The sequence below is a fragment of the Pristis pectinata genome, chromosome 23, assembly GCF_009764475.1.
Source record: "Pristis pectinata isolate sPriPec2 chromosome 23, sPriPec2.1.pri, whole genome shotgun sequence".
Taxonomy (NCBI): Eukaryota; Metazoa; Chordata; class Chondrichthyes; order Rhinopristiformes; family Pristidae; genus Pristis; species Pristis pectinata.
Genome location: NC_067427.1, coordinates 27,017,078 through 27,043,040, shown reverse-complemented (window position 1 = coordinate 27,043,040; position 25,963 = coordinate 27,017,078). Strand labels below are relative to the sequence as shown.

The 25,963-nt window shown below is 43.3% G+C and overlaps 1 protein-coding gene across 5 annotated transcripts in view; it reads right to left on the bottom strand.

Annotated features, from left to right (window-relative positions):
* The window catches only part of LOC127582008 (alpha-(1,3)-fucosyltransferase 7-like), a 30,979-nt gene extending 6,984 nt beyond the window's left edge, over nucleotides 1–23,995 (bottom strand). Inside the window, exons 1-2 of one of the 5 annotated variants that reach the window (XM_052036918.1) lie at nucleotides 23,912–23,995; nucleotides 23,571–23,684 (exon numbers count right to left, since the gene is read on the bottom strand). The gene's annotated coding sequence lies outside the window, so the exon portion shown is untranslated. Of the gene's footprint in view, nucleotides 1–6,130; nucleotides 6,187–6,615; nucleotides 6,631–7,044; nucleotides 7,179–14,614; nucleotides 14,702–23,570; nucleotides 23,685–23,911 lie in introns of those variants that run through there. The other 4 variants (XM_052036921.1, XM_052036922.1, XM_052036919.1 and 1 more) reach the window with 4 other exon arrangements.
* Between the last annotated feature and the right edge of the window lie 1,968 nt (nucleotides 23,996–25,963).

The window sequence follows — 25,963 nt, the reverse complement described above, 5'->3', positions numbered from 1 at the left end:
TCAACCTGCGATGCCACTTTCAAGGAATTATGGATCTGTATTCCTGGATCCCTTTGTTCTACTGCACACCTCAGAGCCCTACCATTCACTGTGTAAGTCTTACCCTGGTTTGTCCTCCCAAAGTGCATCACATCACACTCGTCTGCATTAAATTCCATCTGCCATTTTTCAGCCCATTTTCCTAGCTGGTCAAGATCACACTGCAAGCTTTGATAGCCTTCCTCGCTATCCACTACACCCCCAGTCTTGGTGTCATCCACAAATTTGCTGATCCAGTTTACCACATTATCATCTAAATCACTAATATAGATGATAAACAACAATGGACCCAGTACCGATCCCTGTGGCACACCACTAGACACAGGCCTGCAGTCAGAGAGACAACCATTTACTACCACTCTCTGGCTTCTCCCGCTAAGCTAATGTTGAATCCAGTTGGCTACTTCATCCTGAATGCCAAGCGATTTAACCTTCTGGACCAGCCTCTGACGAGGGACTTTGTCAAAGGCCTTGCCAAAGTCCATGCAGACAACGTCCACTGCCTTTCCCTCATTCACCTTCTTGGTAACCTCCTTGAAGAATTCTATAAGATTGGTTAGACATGATCTACCATGCACAAAGCCATGTTGGCTATCCCAAATCAGGCTCTGTCTATCCAAATACTTAGACATCCTGCCCCTTAGAATACCTTCCAATAAATTACCCACAACTGACGTTAGGCTCTCCAGCCTATAATTTCCCAGAATCTTAGAACCTTCCTTGAACAACGGAACAACATTAGCTATCCTCCAGTCTTCTGGCACCTCACCCATGGCTAGGGACATTTTAAGTATCTCTGCCAGGGCCCCTGCAATTTCTGCATCAGCCTCCCACAAGGTCCAAGGGGACACCTTGTCTGGCCCTGGGGATTTATCCACCTTCATTCGTCTCAAGACAGACAGCACCTCCTCTTCTGTAATCCGGATATTGTCCATGACCTCACTACTCTTTTGCCTCAGGTCTATAGTCTCTATGTCTGTCTCCAGAGTAAATACAGATGCAAAAAATTCATTTAAGATCTCCCCCATCTCGCTCAGTATAGATGACCACCCTGATCTTCAAGAAGACCAATTTTGCCCCTTGCTAACCTTTTGCTCTTAATATAGCTATAGAAACCCTTGCGATTCTCTTTCACCTTGTCTGCCAGAGCAACCTCGTGTCCTCTTTTTGCCCTCCTGATTTCTCTCTTGTGTGTTCTCTTGCATTTCTTATACTCATCAAGCACCTCATTTGATCCTAACTGCCTATACCTGATATGCGCCACCTTCTTTTTCTTTACCAGGGCCTCAATATCCCTCAATAACCAAGGTTCCTTAAACCTGTTAGCCTTGCCTTTTATTCTAACAGGAACATACAGATTCTGTATTCTCAATATTTCACTAATGAAAGCCTCCCACTAACCAAGCATCTCTTTGCTGGAAAAAGTCCATCCCAATCCACGCCTGCCAGATCCCTTCTGATGTTATCAAAATTGGCCTTACTCCTATTTAGAATCTCAGCCCGAGGACCAGTCCTATCCTTCTCGATAATTATCTTGAAACTAATGGAATTTTGATCTCTAGATCCAAAGTGTTCCCCAACATACACTTCTGTCACCTGCCCTGTCTCGTTCCCTAAGAGGAGATCCAGTATTGGACTCTCCCTAGTTGGGACTTCTACAAACTGATTAAGGAAACTTTCCTGAACACATTTGACAAACTCTATCCCATCCATTCCCTTTACAGTATGGGTGTCCTAGTCAATATGTGAAAAGTTAAAATCACCTGCTATCACAACCTTATTTTTCTTGCAATTGTCTGCTATCTCTCTACAAATTTGTTCCTCTAAATCCTGCTGACTACTGGGAGGTCTATAATATAGTCCCATTAACGTGGTTATTCCTTTCTTGTGGAACATGTTGAAGGTGAAAGTCCCATCATTTCTCAGGATGTCCACTTCCCCTTCCACTATTGGTTCTGAGTCATAGCCCACACTTGTGAGCCGCAGCCTGCTACCTTAGACTTCAGCTCATCAGCTCGATGTGCCACCATTACCAGCTGGCCCCTCCGGAGCCAGAGCCGCTCACAGTCTACCACTGATCTGGCTGCAGCCATTGCAGGGAAATGTGTTGTTGGTGCAGTCGGACCAACAAGCCCATGAGGAAAGCTGTCACAAAGAGAACACAAAGGTGATTTTTTTAATCATCAATGATAATTTCCTTCGACCTTATTTTTATGCCAGGGAATTCCATCACTGCCAGTTACTCAAGTTGTGGTTTTCTTAGTCAATGCAACGTTTTCCTGGCCTGTATTGTAGCAGTGGTCGTGCTGATACATGGCCTTCCCTTAAAATCAAGTGATACATTTCTGGAAAATGTATCATTAAACACTTTTGTTTAAATCATCCAGCATTAGGGATTAGGGAGACTTTTGAAGTGGAGCATTGCATACAGCCATGTAACTGCTATTGCTCACTTAGACATTCAATGTTCCTGAGAGCAGACACACCATGGAGGTTTATCCCTTGGTTCAGTAAATCCCAGCAGCATCTGACATTACTTTTCAATGAGGAGATGTGACTTGTGCAAGGATAAAGTAGGTTATGCAGAAAGTGTGTGCAAAGTGATAAGGCCCAGGGAGTTCTATCACTGCCAGTTACTCAAGCTGTGGTTTTCTTAGTCAATGCAATGTTTTCCTAGCCTGTTATTGTAGCAGGGCTCATGCTGATACAAGGCCTTCCCTTGAAATCAAGTGACACATTTCTGGAGAATCATATAAAGTCAATAAAAATAGACTAGTAGATTAGGCAGAATCTGTGGAATGAGAAACAGTTAGTGTTTCATGTTGAAGACCTTTTGCCAAAGCTGGCAAAGGGAGACAAGAAATGTGATATTATCATAAAAGCCGCCAACGAGGCGGTGCCCTTGTGGGTTGGTGAACTGATTTCTGTTTGCAAAAGCAAAGCCTCAGCTGTCAAACACACCCTTATACCTCCATCTGGACTACGATCCCACCATCACAGATCAGTCCACTGTCTCCCAGGTGGACGTCATTTCCTTGGGAGATCTTTCTGCCACAGCTTCAAGCCTTGAGGTGCCCCAGCTTGCCACTGCCTGCTTCTACCTCCTGTCCAAGATCTCCAAGCAGGACTGTCCAGGTAGACCCACCCATTGTTTCAACCTGCTCTTGCCCCACTGAACTTATTTCTTCCTCACCTAACTCCATCCTTTCTCCCACCTACATCTGCAACACCTCTGATGCTATCTGCCAGTTTGATAACCTTGTCTCAAACAGCCCACAATCCTTCTACACCTCTGTCCCACATCAGGATGGTCTGAGGGCCCTCTGCTCCTTCCCCGAACAGAGGCCCAGCTGGTTTCCCTCCACCAATACTGTCGTTCACCTGGCTGAACTCTTTCTTACATTGAACAACTTCTCCTTCAACTCCACTCGCTTTCTCCGGAGCAAATATGCAGGTATAGGAACTCACACACCCGCAGGTTACACCTGTCCTTTTGTTAGACACTTGGCAAAGCCTTTCTTTCAATCCTATGAGGCCCACTCCCTCACCTTTTTTTCTGGTACATTGTCAACTGCACTCATTCCAGAACTCGGAAATTTCATTACCTTTACTGCCAACTTCCACCCTGATCTCACCTTCTCATGGACACTTCCCTTTCCTTTCTAGATCTCTCTCTCTCTCTCTCTCTCTCTCTCTCTCTCTCTCTCTCTCTCACTACACTGTCTCATTCCACGCCAGCCTTACTAGAAAGGAGAAAGAAGGAGAAAGGAGGTACAATTGAAAATAAGACCACACTCTATTCAGTATTCAGTTCACCTACTGAATCAGGACCCTCAAACCTACGGGGTCAGAGATCTATAGACTGAGCCATTGTTGGAGTGAAGAAATTCACATGTTATAGGGTCATGCAGCATTGAAACAGGCCTTTCATCCCTTCAAGACTGCACCGATTATCAAACACTCATTTACACTAACCCAAATTTAAGTTCAAGTTTATTGGCTTAGGTATAAATGCCATGAAAATTAGCCTTGAAAATCCGACACTAATCCCATTATATTCCATTATCCCATTATACTCTCCCCCCACATTTCCACAATCACTGTGCTGATTAGTCAGGTGGAATGGCCCACCATTGGCCATAGGTTATATATAAGGTTGGGCAGTAAATAGTGCAGAACAGACATGATCTGAACGATCTCTTCCTGTTTCTATGCCACTAGACTCAGCATGTGCAAAAGCCAGCAGTTTCACTCCCAGAACAGCTTCCTCTTTTGCAATGACTTCACTGTTTGAAGGCTGCTTCGGTACCAGTCTTTTAGCCATACTCAGTATGGTGCAACATAGAAATAAGGGATGAAAAATCAGCCACAGTCCCTCTCCCCTCACCCATTCAGGGTGTGTATGACTTCCAAGGTTGGGTTATCAGTGCATTGGGCCCAGAGTATCTGCACTATGGTCTTAATCTGTGGGTTTCTTTACCGTGAGGAAAGAAATTCCAAATTGTGAAATATAAAACCGATCTACTCATAAAGCCATGCCCAGGGTTAGTCATATCCATCTGGAGGCTGAAATGCATTTGTGTTTTTAAGCATTATACAGTTTAATATTGATTTCCCTGTGAGTGAGGTGCAATATTCCTGGCTTGTTTTGCACCACTTGGTAAACTTGACCAGACACCAGTTGCTGCAAATCACCCTGATGTGATTTCATCATCAAGGCCGCATGTGATGTCATCCGTCTCTGTGCAACACTCCGTTGGGAGGTTCACGGGGAAACGGGACTGTGTTGTGCTGGGTGGAGGGGAGGCCGTGAGATGTTGAGAATTCACAGGACAATGTGGTCCTTCCACAGTGCTGACCTTGTGAGTCATGGAGTCACAGAGAGATACAGCAGGGAAACAAGACCTTTGGCCCATCGAGTCCATACTGACCATCAAACCCCGATGTACACAAATCCCATTTTATTCTCCCCAGATTTTGTCACTCACCCACACATTATGAGCAATTTACAGCAGTCAATTAATCCAACACTGATCACCTAATACCAATAACCTAAACCTAACACTAAATTGTGTTATAAGCACAATTAACCTAACAACCCACTAACCTGCATGTTTCTGTGATGTGGGAGAAAACTGGAGCACCTGGGGGATACCCACGTGGTGACGGGGAGAACATGCTCGGTCCACAGCAGCCGAGGTCAGGATTGAACCTGAGTCACTGGAGCTGTGAGGCAGCAGTTCTACTGGACGCTCCGCTGTGCTGCCCTATCAAGGCAAATTAAATGTGCTCTTATGTCCTTGCCCCAGCTTCACTCCTTTGGTATTAAATGTCCACTCAGAAATCCCACGATCTCCAAGAGAACCCTGAGGCCTGAGCAGTGTCCCCTTGAGACCGTGCATTTCCAACCCGACCCAGTCATTGCCCTTGTCTTCCAATTGCCCTATACCTTCTCCACCACCAGCCCCCAACAGCCTCCACACGGATACCAGGATGGAGCAGTGGCCAAGCTCCCGAGCCCAGCCCCAGATGAGGAGGACTGGATGGCACACGAGGCAACGAACTGAATGTCGATGTGGTCTTTATCCCACTGCATCTATGCACTTGCAGCACACCCTTTAGGTATTCAAGTCCAGTTCACGTCAACAAGGAGCAGCGCTCCTAATACTGGCTGTTGGTGGGTGTGAGGAAGGGTGGAGGATTAAGAGATTCTGTTTCATTTGGTATTGGTTTATTATTGTCACTTGTACCGAGGTAAAGTGAAAAACCTGTCTTGCATACCGATTGTACAGATGGGTACATGGGTAGATGGGTACATTTCGTACATGAGTAGATGGATGTAACATCCATTAACAATTAATCAACAATTTCTGCCCATAACCAACCCTTTGCCTGTCCTCCACCTTCAATGTACCACCATTGTGTTTGGTTCCAAGATATACCTCGAAAATAATTGTTTCCAACATTCATGTTTCCGTTTCCGACACATGCCAAGATTTCTACTAGGAAATTTGACAAACATAAATTGCTCTTATATTCTGGCCATTCTTAATTACAGTAAAGAGTTCACCCGAAATTATAGCTGCCTTACATTTGTCTTCTACCTCTGTAGCAGTCAGTCCTGCTTTAATCCTTCATGTCTTTTTGAAGCAGTGTAACAGGAGTTTACCAAGGATTGTCTATCCTACGCCGATCTATTTGCATCTAATGACAGTTGTAAATTAGACATCTAAGAGTTGTTTAAGCTGCCCCCTAACAGCTGATATTGACACCCATGAATTCTTGGCCTCTATCTCCAAAAGGGAGCAGAAACTCGGAGACACCACTTCATCTTTAGATAAGGTACAATGCAATCTTCCAGACTTAACACGCAGTTCAACATTTTCAGATCTTAATCACTGCTGCTATGTTTATCAGACAACGTGTGCTGGTAATGATTCCATTGTTGCTATTTATGTAGTATACATAAATAAGCACGATGTCACATGATGTATTTGATCATGCATGGGATCATTATATGCACACCTGAGAAGAATTTCAAATAAACTGGACGCAACTTGTAGACATGATTCCCACCTGAGTGTTTACGAGTTCCTTCATGTTTGCATTAGCAAATAAGCAGAGGCAGTAGCACCATAAAGAGAACATCCTTTGTTGAAGGCAGTAGCTCTCAACTAAACAGTATCATCAGGGTGCAAGAAGATATCAAGATTCATACCAAGTGATACAATCTATTTCTTCAATGTATTATACACATATGTATCACTACTTAGCTTCCCTTTCGGAAAGGAAATGAACCCATGCAATCAGCTAAGCTGCTTACATACACTATATGAAGTTACACAATCACTTAACTACTCACATTAATAAACAACCATAAATTCAACCAATTATGATTTCACTCCATCCCTGCTCTCTGACTTCTTCACAGTAAGATACACTTGGCATCCCTGAAATATTCACGTGATTCTGGTGGATAACTTCTCCAGGGGGCCTTGTACATACCTGTTCTCACAACCTGTACTGCAAACTGTTGCCTCTACGTAAATTGTCTTCATGACTGAACACGCTGTATTATATACTCTGGATCACCATCTTCTCGGTGTTACCTGTATGCACTAAAGCATAATGAAGAGCCCAATAACTCTGCAAGTAATTACTCTGACTACAATTGGACATTGTACTCAGTGCATTACTGGAGACCATGACTTCACCTGTGTCATCCCTTTCCATCCATGCATCTCCATTTTGCTCTGTCTTGCATCCCAACTCTCATTCTGCCGTACTCTAGACACCAGTCTGTTCCTCTTCCCTGCTGCAACTTTCAAAGTGACAAAGTCATTTCCTCTTGAATCTGATTTGACTGTTTTTGGTCAATCCTGTTGTAGCCTGACTACACTGTGTTAGCTTCCCTATGCCCATAATGGACTCTCCTCCACTGAGCCTGGACTCCCACCCTGCTCTGATTCTCATACCAGCTTGTTATTTTGCTTTGAAGTCTTGTTTCTCAGTCTCACGGTGGCCTCCACAGTTGTTCCTGGAGTGGACACCTCCTGTTCCAGTATTTTGAACAACACTTGGTGCTGCTGTCTCACAGCTCCAACAACCCAGGCTTGATTGGTCACTATACATTACCCCTTAGTGGCAAAAGAATTAGAGGTAAGTTGGTGGGCGTATGAGAGAGAATAAGTAGCAGGAGCATGCGGCAATGGGACTGTTCTGCTGGGCTGAATGGCCTCATTCTATGTTGTAAGATACAATACCTGCTTCACTCGTTGACTATACATACACCCAGCCTTCACTGTTTGTCAGTAAGACACTGCAGATCCATGACTCTGAAAGGATGCATTTGATATGCTTCTGTAGGTGTATGCCCTGTTAATACTGTTTGCTCTTACTGCAAACCCACATCTCAGGATATCATATTTCCACTTATTTCCAAAGGAACTTTCTTCAGTTCTCTCACTTGTGGCATGGACTATCATCAAATTCTCCTCAGTCACCAGAGCTGTCGGTACTCGCTGCACTCTCACCTCAAGCTGCGCTTTTCTTCCACCATGTTTCAGTACACACAGTGGCGCAGCTAGTAAAGCTGCTGCCTCACGGTGCCAGAGACCTGGGTTCAATCCTGACCCTGGGTGCTGTCTGTGTGGAGTTTGATGTTCCGTCTGTGACCGAGTGAATTCTACAACAACTATGCAGGTTGGTAGGTTTAATTGGCCACTGTACATTAGCCCTCGTCTGTAAGTGAGTGGTAGAATCTGAGGGGAGTTGATGAGAATGTGGGGAGAATGAAAATTAAGATTAATGTGGAATTAGTGTTAGTGTGTGGTTGGTGGCCAGCACAGAATTTATGGGCCAAAAGGCCTGTTTCAATGCTGTATGACTCTGGGTCTCCAGCAATTTTGCAATAACCATTGAACTACTGCTTTCTATAAGTACCTCGTTCTGTAACACAGGTCTACCAGTGTCTGCAAGCTGGCGACTCCTTTACGATGTCCCAAGCTCACCTGGGCAGAGGTCTGCTTGGGCGAGGCCAGTGCACCATGAACTGTGGCTTCTGCATCTCTTCACTGCCTGAGACATGGCAAAGGCAGAGAAGTGTGAGGTGCGATAAGGCAAAGGAATAAACAATACCTGGGGCGGTGGGGTGGAATACTGAGAGACATGGAGGAACAGAGGGACCCTGAAGTGCATTATACTTCCATTCAACTGAGCCACCCATTGAAGAGCGAGTATCTCAGCCACTGGAGGACAAAACACTCCCTTTTAGTTTGATCAAACTGTGAACTTTGGAAGGTGGTGGAGTCATAGAGCACAGCGAGAGGACCTTCTGCCCATCATGTTGTTGCTGACCATCAAATACTTCTGTACACTACCAGCACTTGGATAATAGTCCAGTTGGAAGATGTTGAATTACTCACTTGTTCTTGGAAGGTGTGCATACAGGTCCTTCCAGGTAGCAGGACAGGTGGATATGCTGTGTGAAAAGGCATACAAGGTATGTTCCCTTCTTAGCTGTGGCACAGAGTAAAACAGCAGAGAGGTGATGCTAAAGCTGTAAACCAGGTTTCTTAGCCCACAGACCTGAGTACTGTGCACCGCTCTGGTCACCGCATGAGAGCAAAGATACAGTTGCACAGGAGAAGAGACAGAGGAGTTTTACCAAGTGTCATCAGTAGAGAGGACAGAGAACTCTGAGAAAGTGAGAAACAAGCTGATTATCCAAAATTAAATTCAAAGTTGAGTCCAGAAAGACTTAAAGTGCCTTGTTAAGAAATCTGATGCTCTCCCTTGAGGATATGTTGGGCTTCACTGGAACATTGTAAGAGACCAAAGATAAAGAGATCAGAGTGGGAGCAGGATGGAGAATTAAAGTGACAGGCAACCAGAAGCTCAGTGTAACTACTGCAAGCTGAGAAGTGGTGTCCTGTAGAGCATTGTATCCTAATTTGAGTTTGGTTTTTCCACTGCAGAGAAGAGCCACATCATGAGCACTGAATTGCTGTACACTGGATTGGAGGAAGTGACAGTTGAAGCCTGGAAGAAGTGTTTGAGACCTGGATGAAGAGAAGGGAAGAGGTGATATAGGAAGGTACCGTGAGAGGTGGGAGTGGCTATTGATGGAGATACAGTAGAAGCACGAACCAGCTTGTCCTAGAGGACCTGTCCTGTCAGAATGATCAAACAGAGATTGAAGCAAAGATGGTCTGGTGGTAGCATGATGTTGGAGATATCAGAAACTATAGATGCATTGAATGTGGAAGATGACAGGGTGGAAGGTGAGGACAAGGATTTTCCTTGTTCTGGGTGGGAAGAGAGAGTTTGCAAGCAGAATAGTCCAAGAAATGGAAGGGATGCACTAGAGGGTACTATAATTATGGTGGGGAGGAAGCCATGACTGAGGAAAAATTTGGAAGGTGGTGTTCAACAGAAACAGAGAAGGTAGTAGAATGGAACGGACACCATAGAGGAAGCAGCATGCAAGGAAGTGAAGTCAACGTAACTGTGGGGGTCTGTGGGCTTCTTTTGGATACTGGTCACTAACCTCACCTCCTGAGATAGAGAGAGAGAGAGAGAGACAGAGAGTTGAGAAGGGGAAGGGAAACAGAGATGGAGAATATGCAAGTGAGAACAGGGTGATGAAACTTTCTGGTTCTGTGCAAGACGGGAGGTGACAGAGACCATCGTCAATGTGCTTGAAGAAGTGGTGAGGGAGGGGTCATGAGTAGGACTGAAACAAGAGTCATTCTACACACCCCACAGAGCCACTAATCTTCCCTGCCTTCCCCACTCTCACAGACCTCCCTATTTATTCTCTTTGCCCTCTCCTTTTTCCTGCAAATTAAAACTTGTATTACCTCAAATTCCAGTTCTGATGAGAGACCATCCATCTGTTTTAGATATTTTTAGATATTTATTTATTAGTTATATGTACGTCGAAATACACAGTGAAATGCGTCTTACTGACAATGTGTTGGGGGCAGCCCACAAGTGTCGCCTCTCTTCCGGTGCCAACATAGCATGTCCACAGCTCCTAACCCGAACATCTTTGGAATGTGGGAGGAAACCGGAGCACCCGGAGGAAACCCACACAGACACACAGGGAGAACGTACAAACTCCTTACAGACAGCGGCGGGAATTGAACCTGGGTCGCTGGCACTGTAATAGCGTTATGCTAACCGTTACAATACCGTGCCACCCTTGACTGTTCCTCACTTGACAGGTGTTGCCTCTCCTGCCAAGTACTTACAGCATTTTTGGTTTCATTCCAGATTTCAGTGTCTATGGTATTTAAGTTAAAATAAGTGCCGTATTTGCACTTTGCAGAGAACATTCAGAATCTGCTTTGTTTTGCACTTCAGTTAAAGATGGGCAGATCACAGCCTAAGGATGCTTTCCTGTTTTGTTTAAAGCTATGATAGTTATCTGATTAGATCTGATATCCATCATTTCTAAGTCTTATGTCCCACCCATTGGCATAGTTATAATCACATTTCTGAAAAGAGTGGGAGGAGTTGGGGTTATTGGTATCCAGAAGGGCTGGGGTGGGGTAGGGTGCTATAAATTTTGAAAGATATCTGTGAGAGATTTTTCCATTGGCTTTGAAATGTGTATGGCTATTTCCTGGAAGATAAATACTTAATATTTTCTTTTACACTCTACAGATAGACAGTAGGACCAGTTTCTTTCACACAGAAAAATTACGCGAATAAATAGCTTTCTATCCCCTGTCAGTTTGTATTATGGGCTTGGATAGCTAAACATCAATATATGCATGCCCAAGAAAAGAGTAAATTAGTGCACAGCTTTCCCATTTTATCAAGAACCAGTGTAACAATGCAGAGTTTTACCAAACAAAAAACCCACAAATTTAAATCCGGAAGTTTTATTCAAAGATGTCCTCCATCAGGGATAACTTTTTGCTCAGGAGAGCTCTTCTTCAGAATTCTATCGTGGGTTCTTTCGCATCAACCAGACTGACCTCAATGTAATATCTTGTCCAAAAAGGAGTACTTCTGACAATGCAGGGCCCCTTCAGTATTGGATTGAAATATCAGTCTCAATTTTGCACTTGCTGCTAAAGTATGGACTTGAACCCATAGGTTTCTAGGTCAGAGAAAAGAGCTCCCACTGCGCCACAACTTACACACTAGCTACAGGCTTCTTCATGCTAACAAGTCACAGATGCAAGTACTCTTCAGTTACTTACACCTCCTCATGTTATGACTGTCCAGAATTGCTCACAGCTCCCCAGTGTGGAGCCTCCATCCCAAAGCTGTCCACAACCATATCATTTCACATCTTCCCTCCACAGTCTTCCCCAAACTGCACCCTCTACCATTAACATATTACACACGCAGAACAGAGTCCCACAGACTCTGCCCTTTTGAAAATAACAAGTAGAACTCTTCCACTTAAGCCCCGACTTCCTGCCTCAGACACACAGACTTTGATACAAACAACTTATTCTATAAACCTTCTACGGTGGAAAGCTGATCTCTTGCAATTGCTTCAAAGCTTTCAAGCTACAGATTTATCTAGGTTATGGAGCAAAGCTCCAGAGACTTAAACGTATGTTTTTTTTGTTAATTAACTAGAAAACCGACTACACCATATAGCTAACTATAGTATGTTACAAGCATACTTCTAAATAAATATAACCGATTTTTAAATAGGCTTAGCTTTGTTGATAGAGTTGTTTAAAGTCAGTATTTAAAGTTGAGTTACTTTAAAGTTGAGTTACTAACAATGTGTGGTTATTTTTGCGATAAGCATATTTTATCTACTAATAAAGCTGCAGTAATCTTAAATAAATGAGAATCTATGCTTCAAAGCAGCTCTGTAGTATCAGCCTTAGCTCAGATGATAGCACCCGAGGTGTAAGAGTTCACGTCTTACTCTAAGTGCTTGGACACAAGGATCCATGCACTCTCTCCACTGTTGTACTGAGCATCTGCTGCCTTTTGGATGAGAGAAGAGCCTGAAGTAGCAGTCCAGACAGATAAGGTGAAGGCTTAAGAGGAACTTCTTTTCCTCATTCAAGGCACATAAGGCCAAAGATGTCATGCCAGAAGCATATGAAATATGAAATGCTCACAATGTGTACACCTCTGATTGTTCTCCTACAATAAGAATATAATAGCATTTGGGCAAATGCAGAGGACATTTCCATACTTCCTTACAATGTGGAAGGTTGAGTCTATGCCAGCTCTCAGGTCAATACCACTAGTTACCCATGTAACCTGAAACCCTACATTCCCATCAACTCTCTCCAGATTCTACCACTCACCCACACGCTAAGAGCAATTTACAGTGGCCAATTAACCTACCAACCTGCACACCTTTAGGACGTGGGAGGAAACTGGAGCACCCGAGAGAAGCCCACGAAGGGTCAACAGAAAGAACGTGCAAACTCCACCCAGACAGCACCAGAGGTCAGGATTGAACTTTGGTCATTGGAGCTGTGAGGCAGTAGCTCCACTGGCTGTCCCATCTTGCCATTCCTGCACCACAGAGCCAATTCAAGGGGATGTGACCAGGGCTGGGAAATTTAGATAAGAGGAGAGACTGAATAGGGCAGTCTCTAGAACAAAGTGGATTGAGAGGATATTCAAGTGTTCTGATTAAAATGATGTGAAGCTGAGATAGGGTGGACAGAGAAGACCTATTTGCCTTGGCAGAAAGGTGAATAGATTGGGGGCATAGAGTTAAGTTCATTGGCAAAATGATAAGAGAGGAGTTAAGGAAAATAGCTCCTCTTTTGTCCAGCATAGAACAATCAGCTGAATGGGTTCCTTCTGAGCCAAAAATATTTATGCCTTTTTTACTGAATTCTAGGAGAAAATCATGTTCCACCTTTTCCATCCAATGCAATCCAGTTTCTCTTTTTGTTACTGGAGTCATAGACTCAAAAAGCATGGAAACAGACCCTTCAGGTCAACTGGTCCATGCTGACCAAAATTCCCATCTAAGCTGGTTCCATTTGCCAGCTTTTGGTTAATATCCCTCTAAACCTTTCCTATCCGTGTACTTGTCCGAGTGTCTTTTAAATGTTAAGGTATCTGCCTCAACCACTTCCTCTGGCAGCTCATTCCATATATGGACCTCCCTCTAAGTGAAAAAGGTACCCCTCAGGTTCCTGTTAAATCTCTCCCCTCTCACCTTAAACCTATGCCCTCTAGTTCTTAATTCCCCAGCCTTGGGAAACAGACTGTGTGTATTCATCCTATCTATGTCCCTCATAATTTTATACACTTCCATAATATCACCCCTCATTCTCCTATGCTCCAATAAACAAAGTCCCAGCCTGCTCAACCTCTCTCCATAACAGGTCCCTCGAGTCCCAGCAACATCCTTATAAATCTCTTCTGTACTCTTTCCAGTTTAATGACATCTTTCCATTAAATCCAGGATATCCAGGGTAACCAAAACTGAATACAATATTCCAAACACAGTCTCACCAATGTCTTAACAACTGCAACATAACATCCCGACTTCTATACTCAATGCCTTGACTGATGAAGGCCAGTGTGCCAAAAGTCTTCTTCACCTCCCTGTCTACCTGAGACAGCACTTTCAGGGTGTCACGTACTTGTGCTCCTAGGTCCCTCTGCCCTCCAGCACTCTCCAGGACTCTCCAGGGTCCTACCGTTCACCGTGAATGTCCTACCCTGATTTGTCTTCCCAAAATGCAACACCCTGCATTTATCTGAATTAAACCCCATTTGCCATTCCTTGGTCCACTTACCCAGCTGATCAAGATCCCTCTGGAAATCCTGATAACCACCTTCACTGTCAACGGCACCACCTATTTTAGTGCCGTCTGCAAACTTACTAACCATGCCTTGTACATTCTCATCCAAATCATTGATAGAGATGATGTTAATGCAGAATGGGTTAGGAATTGAAAGCAGGGACTGTCGGGCTAGGAAATGGTTTTGCTCTGCTAAATGGGCTGTCTGAGGAAGCCTCCTGTTATATTTTGATTATCACTAATCACTTAATTATTGGGAAGCAAAATGTTTCACTCAGCTGCAATTTGAAGCAAAAAAAGAAAATAGATTAGCCTACCATACTTGCTGCTAATCAGCGCCTACTAGGATGCCAAGCAGATCGAACATTTGCTCCAATCACCCCTGGCAACATGTTGGAGCTCCATATAAACTGTGAGTGAGATGTTGACTGCAATATGCAGTAATATGCTGCTACATTTCTCAAAGAGGAAACAGCAAGATGTTGAAATCATGTAGAGTTGCAATTTACAGAAAGTGGGTTAGGGCAATGGCTGTGTCATTGTGAGAGAGAGGCCCTTGGCACCGGCTACAAACGTGCTGTTAGCATTAGTTACACACAAAGCGCTGGAGGAACTCAGCAGGTCAGGCAGCATCTATGGAGGTAAATATACAGTCGGCATTTGACAGTCATCAGTCCAGATGAAGGGTCTCGACTTGAAATGTCAACTGTCCATTTCCTTCAAAGGACGCTGCCTGACCCGCTGAGTTCCTCCAGTGCTTTGTGTGTTGCTCCAGATCCCAGCATCTGCAGTCTCTCTTGGCTCCTGTTTAACATTAGTTACTTGTTTGAATAATATCTGTTTGAGTTCTCAGTGCTGTGTTTGAGGTCAAAGTGCTGAGACTTTGGCAGCAAGCCTTTGACGAAGAGGCGGAGCAGAGCTAAGTGTAGTCAGCGTGGCAGTTAGGGCAGTAGTATGCTCATCCTGCAAGATGTGGGAGATCAGGGAGGCTTCCAGTGCTCCTGAGGACTACACCTGTGGGAAGTATGTCCATCTGCAATTCCTGGCTGACTGCATTAAGGAACTGGAGCTGGAGCTGAATGCAGTTAAGATCATCTGGGATGCTGAAAGCATCATAGGCATGAGTTTTCATGAGGTGGTCACCCCTAAAGTGCAGGCTGCAGGTGGTTGGGTGACCACCAGGAAAGGTAACGGGGATGGACAGAGAGTGCAGGATTCCCCTGTAGCCATTCCCCTCGAAAACAAGTATAGCATTTTGGAGCAACAAACAATCTGCTGGAGGAACTCAGCGGGTTGAGCAGCGTCTGTGGGAGGAAAGGAATTGTCGATGCTTTGGGTCAAAACCCTGCTTCAGTCCAGAGGAACTTGAGACTGGAGGGTGGCTAATGTTGTGCCTTTATTTAAGAAGGGCTGCAAAGAAAAACCCGGGAACTACAGACGAGTAAACCTAACATCTATGGTAGGTAAGTTACTGGAGGGGATTTGGAGGATAAGATATATAAGCATTTGGAAAGTCAGGGGTTGATTAGGGATAGTCAGCATGGTTTTGTGCGTGGGAAATCATGTCTCATGAATTTGATTGAATTTTTTGAAGAAGTGACCTAGAAGGTCGATGAGGGCATGGCAGTAGACGTGGTCTATATGGATTTAAGTAAGGCCTTTAATAAGGTTCTGCAAGGTAGGCTGCTATGGAAAGTTGGATTGCATGGGATCTAGGGAGAGCTAGCTAAATGGATACAGAATTAGCTCAATGCTAGGAAGCAGAGGGTGATGGTTGTTTGTTGGACTGGAGGCCTGTGACTAGTGGTGTTCCTCAGGGTTCGGTGCTAGGCCCATTGATATTTGTCATCTCTATCAATGATTTGGATGAGACTGTACAAGGCATGATTAGTAAGTTTGCAGATGGCATTAAAATAGGTGGTGTCGTTGTCATTGAAGATAGTTATCAGGAATTCCAGAGGGATCTTGATCAGCTGGGAAAGTGGGCCAAGGAATGGCAAATGGAATTTAATTTGGATAAGTGCGAGGTATTGCATTTTCGGAAGATAAATGAGAGCAGGACACTCACAGTGAATGGTAGTGCCCTGGGAAGTGTTGTAGAACAGAGGGACCTAGGAGTATAAGTACGTGGTTCCCCAAAAGTGGCATCACGGTATATAAGGTCATGAAGAAGGCTTTTGGCACACTGGATTTCATCAGTCAGAGTATAGACATTGGGAGGTTATGTTGCAGTTGTACAAGATGTTGGTGAGGCTGCATTTGGAATTTTGTGTTCAGTTTTTGTCACCCTGCTGAAGGAAAAATACCATTAAGCTGGAAAGAGAACAGAGGAGATTTATGAGGATGGTGCTAGGACTCAATGGACTGAGTTATGAGAGAGGTTGAGCAGACTGGGAGTGTATTGGAGTGTAGGAGAATGACGGGTAATATTATAGAGGTGTATAAAAGCATGAGGGGCATAATAGGAACCTGAAGGGCAACCTTTACCCACAGAGGGTGGTTTGTATATGGAATGAACTGTCAGAGGAAGTGGTTGAGGCAGGTACATTAGCAACATTTAAAAGGCAGTTGGATAGGTACATAGATAGGAAAGGTTTAGAGGGATATGGACCAAACATGGGCAAATGGGACTAGTTTGGATGGGTGTCTTGATGGGTATGGACCAGTTGGGCCAAAGGGCCTGTTTCTGTGCTGTATGACTCCATGAGTCTATGACTCTATTAGACTTATGGAGGCCCAGGCTTGCTTGATATATACTTTGGTTTTATGGTTGGAGGTGGAGCTGAGTTTGTGGGTGCGTACACAAAACGAGCTGATTCGTATCAGCCACCTATTTTATGATTCAGCCAAAACTCGTTTCTATTGAATTCAACAAGTGAATATTGGACTCCAGATTCCAGCAGCTGCAGTATCTTGTGCCTCCAGTGAATATTGGACACTACTTATAATGGATTGCCCATAGTGCAGTCCCGCCTACTCCAGTTTCAGATTTGTACATGTTTGTTCCCACTTGTTTTGCATTCACCACTCTTTTGAACCATCATATTACACGCTTACTTCAAGCTGTCATGATCCATCCACTTAATAAAATTCGAAGGTGAGGAATAGAAACTGGTTTCCATTTTTGTCAATGGGTAGTTCGGCCTTTGGCTTTCCAAGGTCAATAGCCTGCAGTGATAGAAGAAGCTCAGCAACAACAAGCAGTGGATTTCAGTAGAAAAATTTGGAACCCATACACCAGCTTTTGAGTCATTTACTCCTTCCCATTTCCATTACCAGCAACAACAGTAACAGTAAAAGTGAAAGGGATAAACAAGGGAATTACAGGCCAGGCAGCCAAACCTTGCTGGGGAAATTATTGCATCAGTTTAGAACTGTACAGTTTAATTAAGGACATTCAGCATGGATTTGTTAATTGAATTTTATTTTGAAGAAGTTACAAGGAGGGCCAATGAGAGCAACGAATTTGATGTTATCTCTTTGGATGCTGCCAAAGCTTTTGATGGGGTTCTATAATACAGATGAATAACTAAAAGGCTCTTGGGTGGTGAATCCATGGAATTCTTTACCCCAGAGGGTTTTGGAAGCCAGATTGCTGGGGACACAAAGAGGATTAGTGAAAGATCATCGACTTGAGGGCTCTGGGGAGCTGGCGTAGAAGAGCAGGTGAGGCCTGGGGCAGATCAGCCATGAACAAAATGAATGGTAGGGCAGGCATGAGGTGCTGAGTGGTCTGTTCCTGCTCCAATTTTCTTATGTTCAAATACAGTGAAGGAATACAGACTAAAGGTTCGTGTACAGCAAGGTGTAGAATAGGACCATGAAGGCTTGAAGCAAACGTGTATAATCTGGCGGTTTAGAAGAGTGGTGAATGCAAAACCAGTGGGAGCAAGCATGTACAAATGTGAAAATGGGGTGGGCAGGGCTGCACTATGGGCACCCATTATAAGCAACGCCCACTATTCACTGGAGACACCGGAATCTGGAGTCCTATATTCACTAGTTGAATTCAATGGAAATGAGTTTTGGGTGCATCATAAAGAGGACAAGCCACTTAAGAGGATAGCTAAGAGGGTCCAGAGGACCTTTATCATGTTGCCAGGAGGTGATCTTAGTTGGTGTTGATTGGACAGAGAGTCATAGAGAGATACAACAATGGAAACAGGCCCTTCAGCACTGACCATCAACCACCATTTTACACTACCTATCCCATTTTTTGTGATCCCCACCCCCCAATGCTACCAATTACTGACACTCTAGGGGCAATTTACTGTGGCCAATTAACCTACAACCTGCAAGCTTTAGAAATAGGGTCTGGCATTATTTTCTTTGGATCAGAGGAAGCTAACAGGAGATTTATTTGAAGTATCTAAGATTACAAGAAGAACTTATTTCCTCTTAAAGGGAAATCTATAACCAGAGGGCAGTAATTTAAGGTAAATTAGAGGGGAGTTGAAGAGAATTTTTGTTCTGGTGTGGAATTCAATGTTGGAAAAGACGGTGGAGGCAAAAGCTTCAACAAATTTAAAAATATCTTTGGCGCGCACATGAAATGCCATAATCTACATTGCTCAAGATGAGTGGGAAGTCGGATTAGGCAGGTGAGCTATCCTTCTGCAGGCATGAAAATGGGCAGAACGGCCACATTCTGTGCTGTAATATCTGATTTTATGAATGGCACGCAAATGTTCATTCCGCCCACCACTGTGCACAGTGGCTGCAATGAGTACCATCTACAAAATGCACTGCTGTCACTTACCCAGGCTACTCCGACAACACCTCCCAAACCTCGACCTCTGCCACCAAGAAAGACAAGGGTAGCAGGCACGTGGAAACACTACAGGTTCCCTTCCAAATCGCTTACCATTCTGACTCGGAAATATATTGCCAGTCCTTCATCATCGCTGGGTCTAAATCCTGGAACTCCCTCCCCAACAGTACGGTGGGGGTGCTTTCACAAGGAGGACTGCTGCAGTTCAAGAAGGCAACTTCCTCAAGGGCAGTTAGGGATGGACAATAAACGATGTCCTTGCTGGAAAAGCATACATCCCCAAAATGAACATTAGACAAACAGGAGTATGGGCACCATTGTGTCTTTGCATAATCAAAGAGGACAGACACACAGTGCCAGATTTTCTTACAAACGCAAAACAAGATGCGTTATTACAACAATGGAACAAAGGCAGACTGGATGTCCATATCAGCCGGATAGAAATTTTCACATGCAAATTTGCCAAAGAACAATGTAAACCTTTGGTGCCATGAATTGAAAATTCATTAGGGCCAATCACAAGTACACTATAATTTGCTTTTTCCAACAGCAGAAACCCTTTGCAGAGAATGTGTAATTGAGCTGTCTCCCAAGTGTCTGTGAATGTTGGTTGAAATATCGCCGTTGTGAAATGAACATAGTGGAACCCACTTTCTAGCTGTCCTGCCGCTGTGTGTGAAAGCATTTAGTCATTTAGTCAAACAAGGCCTTCTCTGCCGGATGGAGTATCAGAATCATAGAACTGTTATGTCAACAGTAGCGGCCATACCTCTGAGGAGGCCATAACCAGAGGTGGCTATCAGTTCTATGCAGACAGAAAGCTGCAGCATTGGACTGCCTTCTAAATCTAATGTTAAGCATAAAGAAGTTGAACCTTGACAATGATGGAGACCCAAAAATGTCGCAAACAATTTGAACCTTACAGAATAGAAATTTTGAAAGAGTATCTAGAATATGATACAGAATGCTATCTACTTGTTCCTCCCCCTGCTCTTACCCCATTAGGCAGCACAATTTCATGAGGCAGCACAATGGCGTATCCGGTAGTGTTGCTGCCTCACAGCTTCTGTGATCCAGGTTCAATCCTGACCTCCTCTGCATGAGCTGGTTTCTTTCCACATCCAAAAAAAAGTGTGGTTGGAAGGTTAGTAGCCACTGGTGTGTGGGTGAGTGATAGAATCTGGTGGTGTGGAGTAGATGTGAATGTGGGAGAACAAACTTGTTTAAGGGAGGATTAGTGTAAGTGTGGGTGCTTGTCAGTGTGGACTCAATGGGCCCAAGGACTTGTTTCTGTGCTACATTGCTCTATGACTTTATTTCCTCTTTAAATATTATCCAATTCCCTTTTAAAGCTATTTTCACAACTCTTCCAGGCATTCCGGATTGAAACAAACTCTCTCCTACTCAGCGCTTTCGGTTCAATTGGCAATTAGTTTATATCAGTTCATATGGAATATCCTTCATGAAATGGCACAGCTGGTAGAGCTGCTGCCTCACAGCTCCTGAGACCTGGGTTCAGTCCTGACCTCGGGTGCTGACTATGTGGAGTCTACATGTTCTCTCTGTGACCGCTTGGGTTTCCTCCGGGTGTTCCGGTTTCCTCTTATGCCCCAAGGACCTGCGGGCTGGCAGATCAACTGGCTGCTGTAAATTGCCCCTAGTGTGTGTGGTGTAAGTGGGTGATTGATGGTCGGCACATACTTGGTGGGCCAAAGGGCCTTTTTCCATTCTGTATTTCTCTATTCTCTATAAGTATTATCAAAGCTATTTTAACAACAGAGCCACAAAAGAGGCTTATTAGGACAAATGATCAAAAGTTTGAACAGTAATGATTTTTTGGGGGGAATTAGGAGAGGATTGGAGAATGGTGGAGAGATTTAGGAATGGAATGCAAGAACTTGGGCCAAAAGCAACTGAAGGCCAATGATGGAGTGCCTAAATTTGGGGATGGGGAAGCAACACAACAGGGGAACTGCAGAGACGTCAGAGGGTTGTGGAATTGGGGACATTACAACATTAAGGAGGGGTAAATGCTTGGATGCATTTGAAAATGGTTAGAAAATTGAAATTTGATATATTGTCAGACTGGGAGCCAGTCAGAGAGCGCGTGGAATTTGATGAACGTAATCTGTCAGAGTTTACGATATGGACAAGAGAGGTCACGTTTAATGAAATAGAATATAAATTATATTGAAAGATGGGAGCCGGGCCAAGATGTCAGAATGGTGGTCTAGAGATTATAGTGCAGCAGGTGAGTAGAGGCAGTGTTGGTGGTGAGGTTTAGGATGTGGGTTTGGAGCTAGGGATGTAGGTGGAGATATAGACCATTACAGAGGTGGAAGAGGGCAGTTTTAGTGACGGAGCCAATGTTGTTGGAAACTTAATCTGTTATTAATTAGTCTATAATTTTACAAGGGAAAGGTTTATTTCTGGTGTATGGTCTTTGAACGTCAGGCTAATTACCCACTGGGTTTATCACTGCCTGCTTTTTAATCAGGGATGTAAGATTTGCAATCTTCCTATCTTCTAGTACCACTCCAACAACTAATAAGATTGGAAGATTGGGGGCAGGCACGGTGGTGTGGCGGTTAGCGTAACGCTATTACAGTGCCAGCGACCCGGGTTCAATTCCGGCCACTGTCTGTAAGGAGTTTGTACGTTCTCCTCGTGTCTGTGTGGATTTCATCCGGGTGCTCCAGTTTCCTCCCACATTCCAAAAGACGTACAGGTGAGGAAGGTATGGGCATGCTATGTTGGCACCGTAAGTGTGGTGACACTTGCGGGCTGCCCCCCAGAACACTCTATGCAAAAGATGCATTTCACTGTGTGTTTCGATGTACATGTGACTAATAAAGATATCTTAATCTTAAGATTGTGACCACAGCCTTCACTTTTATCCCCAGACCTGTCTGCAGATCTAAATTGTGTCCCACCTGTACCGGTGGTATTTCTATCGTGGCTACAGCCTGTCTCTTAAACCACATCATTGTAACCTATCCAATTTCTTTAACCCCTTTATTATAAGGATCAGTGTCTGTCTTTTAAGGTCAACTGCAAAGTACTTATTCAACACCTCAGACACACCTTCTGCCACCACAAACAAACCTCGTCAGCTGGCTCCTAATTTATCTGCCTATTGATAATTTAATTGTCGTCTATCTTTTGCACGTGACAAGCAAAACAAATTAATTGCCTATTTTCGCTATTTATTTAATTTTGCTGTCCAGAAATCCCCATCCATTTTTCACATTGCAACATAGCCAACATTTCAAAAGCATTTCTTTGGTTCTTAAGCACTTTGGATAATATGTGATCAAGAGAGAAACAACATAAATGCAAATCCTTTCTTTAAAAGCTGATTTCTTTTTTTTTTAATTTCATGTTATTTTTATGTAAGAAGAATACTTTAATTGCCTTAGCAGTGACTTTAGACTTCAATATGCCAAAATAGATTTATGGGCAACTAAGACAAAAATGTCAAAAACTTCCTGTCCTCAAGTACACAGCTTTCTGCAGCTCCTAACATGGGATATTGTAGATTTGGATATACAGCTCCGAATTCCTTCAGCCACATTATTTATGCTGAAAAGCTGAAGTCTTTATTCAGATCACAATGTTATCTTCCACCAAAAAGAGTCTGCTGCCCCCACTTCTCTTTTCTACCAAATCACAGCCAACTATCAATCCATGTCACAAGATTAACTTCAATATTGGGCATTAGATTAAATTTTGTTGACATTCTTTTGTCACAAGCATTATCAACTGTTTTCTGGAAGTCAAGACGAGACAAAGCAGAATAAAGTACTCTCTTATCATAAATACAACCTTGCTGTAATGTTTGTTGCAATGTCCCAAAGCACTTAATAAAAAATGAAAGTAAAACCGATGTACTTGCAACCTCAAATCTTTTTAGGCTATGTAAGTGCAGTTACTATTGCAATGTAAGTGGAATCAGCATACAGCAATTCCCACAGATTGCAAATGATAATAACGTGTATAATTTGTTTTAATAATTTTTGACAGATAAGCATCAGCCAGAAAATTCCCATTCTCTTCTTGCAAACAATGCCACAGGATCTTTAACAATCACAGAGCTTTGATGTAAATTCCTACCTGAAAAGTGACATTTTTCCAGCAAAGCACCCCCTGAATATTTCAACATAACATTAGCCTAGAAAATCAAAAAAACTTCAGATACTGGAAATCTGAAATAAAAACAGAAAGTGTTGGAAAAACTCACCAGGTCAGGCAGCTTCTTTGGAAAGAGAAAGAGTAATCACAGATGTTGTCTGATCTGCTGAATTTTTCCACCATTTTCAGTTTTTAATTTAGTATCAGCCTCAGTTTCCTGCACACATCTCCAAAATTGGACTTGAACCCTTGACTAGAGACAAGAATACTGTCACTGAGCCACCTATATAGTCAGAAACCTACTTCCAAAGTATTAGATGTTGCTGTAAGAAAGGAAAGACACACATCAAACTGTTTCTGAGCAAACTTACCTCTTAGGATATCTTCAGTGGCTCTCAGGGTCATTAAGCTAGATTGTCAAAAGTGAGGACTCCAGCAGTGTGTGTGGACAGGTTAGACACTGTGTTGTCTCGGAGTGATCCTGTCTGTAAGTAAAAGAAGCACAAGTAAAGACATGCTTGACTCTTCACTTTGAGAGACAAATAACTTCAAGGAAATGTCCAGGCTCATTCAATGATGAGAAAGATGAACTCACTAGTCTGAATAAACAGGCAAAACACAATTTCAATGGATATGAAAATAACACATTCAAATTTATTTTTTGGCAGAGTTTGACAGATGAGGGTAGAGGATTTTCACAGGGATGGGTTACCTTCTGATGCAGCACCAGGAAACACATCAAAATCATTCTGCTTATCTGTGATCCTAGTGGAAGCGCTACCATTTTATAATCTCCCAGTGACTGGTTTCACATGTACTGTTGACCCTTCTGCACTTCTGCATAGGAAATGGGTGATGGGAAATCCCCAGAGACTTTACATACAAGAAAATCTATTCAAGGAAAATTCATTCCCATCTAGTCAATTACTGTAAAAGCCGAGGCCTTTCAGAAGAACCCCATTCATACAGTTTGCACTGTTGGAAGTATTTCATCTGGCAGATTGATGATCTCTTTCACAGTTGCAATTTCCTAAAATGTTTATAACCATTATGTTGCAATCCCCATAGAAAGATTCCACGGATATGAAGGAAGTGAATAGATCATATGTATTTTTGAGGTGTCATTTGAGAAATAAATTTTGATCGGGACAAAGGGAAGGACTTCCCTAGATTTTTATGAATAGTGATATGGGATATTAATGTTTGCCTGAGAAGTGGCCTCAGTTTAATGTCCAATTCAGAAGATGGCATGATGTCAATTGCTTATTAAATGTTCCTGGAAACAACGTGTTCAGGAAAGATATTGAAGGAAAGAAAGAGAAAGGAGGTATCTGAGTCACTGGATGTATTAAAATTGATAGGAAGGAGACATTAGAACATTTGGCTGAACTTAAAGTAAGTAAATCACCAGTTCCTGTTCAGATATATCCAGGGATCTTAAGGGAATTACGTACAGAAATTATGAGAGCACTAAGTGTAATCTTCCAATTTTCCTTGGATATAGAGATAGTGCCAGGAGGTTGGAGAAGGCTGAAGGTTACTCCATTGTTCAAAAAGTAGTAAGGATTAGGCCAGTAACTGCCTCAGGCTGGTCAGTTTAACCTTGGTTTTAAAAACTTTAATCTGGTTCAGATTAATAGTCACTTGGAGGGAAATTAAGGTAAAGCAGCACAGACACGTTGAGATTAAGATTAAGATTAAGAGTAAGATCTTTATTAGTCACATGTACATCGTAACACACAATGAAATGCATCTTTGCGTAGAGTGTTCTGGGGGCAGCCTGCAAGTGTCGCCACGCTTCCGGCGCCAACATAGAATCCCCACAATTTTCTAAGCCATAAATCTTTGGAACGTTGGAGGAAACCGGAAAACCTGGGGAGAACGTACAAACTTCTTACAGACAGTGGCCGGAATTGAAGCCGGGTCGCTGGCGCTGTAATAGCGTTACGCTAACTGCTACACTACTGTGCAAATTATGTTCAACCAACTTGTTAAATATTTTGATGAGGTAACCGAGAGGGCTGATGAGGGTAGTGCGGATGATGTTGTGGATTTTGAAAAGGCCTTTCATAAGGTGACACATAACAGGATAGAGTTGATGAGGATAATGCAGTTTAAGGACTTCCAGAAAGCTTTTGATAAGGTTCCACATAACAAGTTTATCAGCAAAGTTGGAACACATAACATTAAAGAAACATTGATGGAACGGAAATACAAAGTTCGCCAAGTTACAAACAACCGAGGATTATGGTGGACGTTTTTCTGACTGGAGGAAGATGGATTGTGGCATCTCCAAAGGATCTGTTCCAGGGTCATTGCTTTTATTGATCTACATTCATGACCTAAACTTGGAAGTGCAAGCTAAGGTTTCTAAATTTGCAGATGAACTGTGAAGAGGGTAGAGAAAGATTATAGCAGGATATAAGCAGGCTGGCGTGATAACCATAGAACCATACAGCACAAAATAGGCCCTTCGGCCCACCATGATGGGCTGATGTGCGGCAGATGACGTTTAATGCAGAGAAACGTAAAGTGATGCATTTTGATAGGAAGAACGGGAGGCAAAGTAGGATAAAGGATACTGTTCTAAAGGGGCACAGGAGCAGAAAGACCAAGGAGAATGAGTGCACAAGTCATTGATAATGGCAGGGAAGTGAGTATCAATAAGAGACAGAGAGTATAAAAGCAGGGAAGTTAAACTGCACCTTTATAAAATGCTGGTCTGGCCTTGCCTTGAGTATTGTGTTCATTCCTGGTTGTTTCA